The 4,440-nt window shown below is 36.7% G+C and overlaps 1 non-coding gene across 1 annotated transcript; it reads left to right on the top strand.

Moving 5' to 3' along the window:
• The first annotated feature begins 3,831 nt into the window (after positions 1-3,831).
• On the top strand, positions 3,832-3,915 carry Trnal-uaa. The gene has a single exon. It is a non-coding gene; the product is annotated as a tRNA-Leu (tRNA).
• Positions 3,916-4,440: the final 525 nt, after the last annotated feature.

The raw sequence follows: 4,440 nt of genomic DNA, 5'->3' as shown, positions 1-4,440 counted from the left end.
TAACCCTCTTTCGGCTTTGGGTCATGTATGATACCGTGAAGCTATAACAAAAGGTACATACATATATATATGTACGAATGCGTTATGGTTTAGCGAATTCAAACACAACTTTTATTGCAAGGTCATGTTGGTATAGAAAACATTCCCATACTCCTGAAAAGGGTCGTCGGCAAGAGAAGAGGAATAACTTATCTGCGTTGGGAACACCAAATGGAGCTAACTTATATTACGTTCAAATTGGCCCCATTTAACTTGTTAAATGAAAAAGAGCTTTTTGGAAAACACAATCGTCCACATTGAACATTTGGAGTTAACTTTGACGGTTGTTTGATTGCCAATAAAAATAAAAATATTCAAATCAAGTTTTTGTGTTTCAATTTGTTTTGTGCGAATGTCTGCTTCATGATATTAACGCATACGGAATACTTAGAGACTTCAAAATATTTAGTTCGTATGCACTATTTATCACTGCGTACGATGAGACCTCATGGGAAATAACTAATTGCCGCCTTTGCCTCTTTTTTGGCGGGCAGACATGCATACAATTCTGATATTTTTTGATAATTTTTAATTTTTAATATTTTTCAGAATATCAATTTTTTGAACGTTGGCGTGTCAAATGAAAACTTTTGGGTCTTTCTGATGGGCCGGAGCAGAAAGCTTCTGATACAACTCTGCGCTGAACTGGTTTTCAAACGAGTTAAATGATTTAACTGGTTCAATTTTCCAACAACAATTGCATGCGATTTAACTTGTTTATGAACATGTTTTGTTCATTTAACTGGTTCAAGCCCATTTAACATGTTTAGCTCGTCAATTTGAACGTAGTATAATAGTGATTTCGTTTCTTCGAAAAAATGTTGCCCTTCCATGATGCAAAATGTATTTGATGTTTCACTCAACCCTATTAAAAGATATTTCTGCAAATTTAGTCCTTATTCACACACGAAAAGAGAAAGGGGCAAAACACCATTAGTGTCACTGCTGAGCGGAAGATTGATCTATCTTCTGAGTTTTCTGAGGTAGGGGGTTTTCTAACTGGCTGCCGAGATAGGTCGATCTTTCACAGTTTCGATATGCTCGTAATAAAATAAACAGCAACACAAGAATCTATTTTACATAATTTTTAAGTATTTGGTACAGTACTGCAAATAAAACAACAACAACAATCAGCAAACAGTAGTTTAAAAAACACTATGATATGGTTTTTGTTAGCTAATGAGCTACACTTTTATAAAAAAAGTTTAACGCCGACTCCGAACGGCGATTGTACTTTTATTAGAAACTGTTTTTCATGGCAGAAATATACTCGGAGGCTGGCATTGCCTGCCGAATCGCGACCGCTGTGAAGAAAAAACCTTTTTTCTATATATTTTTTCGATGTTGCTTTGACCACGGCTTGAACCCATCGACCGGCTAATGTTCATACATATATATATATTCGATATTCATCTGTTGATGTTGGCAAAAAGGTCTGTAATCACCTAAACAGGCAAATTTTTTCTTAAACTGTCTACCGCGGAAAAAATAGCATTCGGGTCTATTGGACTCCTATGTAAGTAACAATGGCTGGTATTTTCCGCTAGATTTACAATACCAACGCGAAATCGACATGATCAAAAAAGTATAGCCTAGATGAAAATAAGCTAAGTAGAGGAGTTACGGAGCTCAAAACCATCAGACATTGATATAGGGACACAATAAAATCTCACTGGGGTCCATTGGACTCGGCCGGTAGACAAAGGGTTAAGGACCAGCCCTCTGTGATACATCCAGGAAAGGGTTATGTTTGCCGATGCTGCACAAAACATGGATTTGGTAAACTAACTATAATATATCAAATATTTTCGAAGCCAACTTCTTGACCACAATATACCGATGGTGGAATTTCGCCATCAACGAATATGGGATTTGGACCAGTAATCGCCGGATTCGAACCCGATTGAAAATCTTTCGACAATACCGAAGCTGAAAATTTGTGGGAAAATATGTGATCCATAATTCAACTAAAAGGACGCCTTAAAGTAATACATATAGCGAACATTTCTAGACATATGCTGAAAAGTGATAGGTGGGTGTAGGACCCTTAAATATTAGAAAACCACAAAGAATGCAGAGAGATTTTTCGTCACAATTTTCCCAGTTCTACCACCCCACAAAAATTGATATCTATGTATCTCTGCGACTTTCACAAAGCAATTCATATTTTGAAATTGTCAGCAACAACGCAGAAAACTATCTATATAGTACATAGTAAGTTCCACCGACCAATTTAATGTGCAAATAGCAAGCTTAATAGCAGCCACGCTTCCCAGCACAACGCTTAATTTGCATCCGCTCGAACAGCAGATCAAAAGCCCCCAACGAAGTGACTTCCATATTTCTGCTCCAATTCACTGCACCGAGTTGAGTTAACGATACGACAACGAGAGCCACTCCACCACACACGCTAAAGCCAGTGAATTTCTATGCAATGCAGTCGAGTGCACTTTCGATGAAGGGAAGCAAAAGCACAAAAAGCGCAGATGCAGGTGGCAGAGGAGAGAACTAACAATGCACTGAAGAGTAGAACAAAGCAGTCATGGCGAGAAGTATGGCGAAGCATGGGACAGCTGCTGCATAGAAGTGATTGTATATGGGCGGCACGCAACAACTTCCGGTTCAACAGCCAGTTCAGTAGCGTCGGTGGCGCGTCACTCAGTGGCTATGGCTATTCCTATTGCACTTTGAGCGACATGTCATTGTGTCAGCGTGTTACAGGTAAAGTTGTTAAAGTCACTAACAGCTTCTATATGTATTTTTGTACATACATAAGTACATATGTACCTGAATACATAAAAGTATGCAGTAATAGGTAAGAATTTATATCGAACGGCGCGTATTCGAAAATTGAGTCATTATCGAGCTGCTATTAAATATTTATTTCTAAATATTTATGTGAGTGCTGCACACCTTTACGAAAGTCAAGAGAAGAAAGAACGTGAAAATTATAAACAAATACACCGGCGATTAAATACTTGAACAAGAGTTCTCTTCTTTCTGCTTTGTTTAATTCTCCCACTTCCTCTCTTGAACAAATTTATGTACGGAATATGTGTGTATGTATGCATGTACAGTGACGAACAAGAGTATTGGCACAGTTAATTTACTTTGTATGGAAGAACCTGCATAAAAAAATTGCCAAAAATCAAGGCGATTCTCTAGCCACTTCAAACTTGCACTTTGTTATACTAAAATTGAATGGGCTATGAAACTGCATACTAAAAATATATCTAAAAAATCTGAATACAAAATTGCAATTTAGTATGCAAATTTATTGAATTTTACTGAGTTTTACACAAAGTTTAGAGTTTATATTTGTATGCTTTTTGGTGTAGAACGAACTATATTTTTGTAAAAAATTATCAAAAATAAATTAGAATAAAAAATTATGCATATATTACGAAAAATTCAATGCTTTTGTTCGTCACTGCATGTATGAACTGAAGTGTATGTACTGCACTTCGTTTTTACATATTTTAGCAGCGAGCATTAAGTGCACTTGACATTAAATTTGCAAAACGAAAAGCTGAAAATGAACAGAATAAAAATTAGTAGAAAGAAGCAAACGTTGAATGAACGAAATGCGGGAGCGTCGATATGAAAAGGAACGGCGTCAAGAGCGATGATTAAAGGGAGGTGTATATGTGCATAAATATGTATGTATGTACTATGTAGGCGTGCGAATGATGTACTGTGTATGTCGTCTGTATGCTTGGATTATTGTTACCGCGCGGGATGACGAAGTGTGCGCTTGCTGATATAGCGATTTGTGCGCGCTACTCAACAGAAGTCAGATTGGCCGAGCGGTCTAAGGCGCCAGATTTAAGCTCTGGTTCCCGAGAGGGAGCGTGGGTTCGAACCCCACATCTGACACAGTATACACACAAAGGTGTAATATTTTAAAAAACGCTTTTTAAAAAATATGTTGTTCAATTAAAATTATTTTAATGTAAATTTAATAGCAAGCCATAAAGAAATGTCAATTATTCGGTGGAGTGGAATTTAAATGGCTTTGGCATTACAATAGTTTATGGCAAAAGATAATGAAAGGAAGTACACAAATTAGTTAAAGAAATTTTCAAGTAGCAAAAGCAGATGAAACTGAAACTTTAGACAAAAATAAATGCAAGTATTTTATGCTGGGTTCCCAATGCTATACTCTTTTGTATACATTTTTTATTTTTTTTCCTCACTCTACTAATGTTGCAAGTGCTGCAATGTTGGTCGATAACAAAAAAATTAATTTTTGCATAACCGGCCATAAACAATATGCATATTGCAATCACTATGAACATTTGGAGTGTGAGTGACGAGCTACATACATAAGTCGTCAAGAAAAAAAAACAATGTTAGGTTTGTCTGGCTACACTTGCCAGTCAGTCACTCAACTCAATAGAC

This window comes from Rhagoletis pomonella, unplaced genomic scaffold (genome assembly GCF_013731165.1).
Source record: "Rhagoletis pomonella isolate Grant_MI unplaced genomic scaffold, Rhpom_1.0 Rhpom_scaffold_02019, whole genome shotgun sequence".
NCBI classification, from domain to species: domain Eukaryota; kingdom Metazoa; phylum Arthropoda; class Insecta; order Diptera; family Tephritidae; genus Rhagoletis; species Rhagoletis pomonella.
The sequence above is the reverse complement of the archived record's forward strand: the minus strand, read 5'-3'. Positions and strand labels throughout refer to the sequence as shown.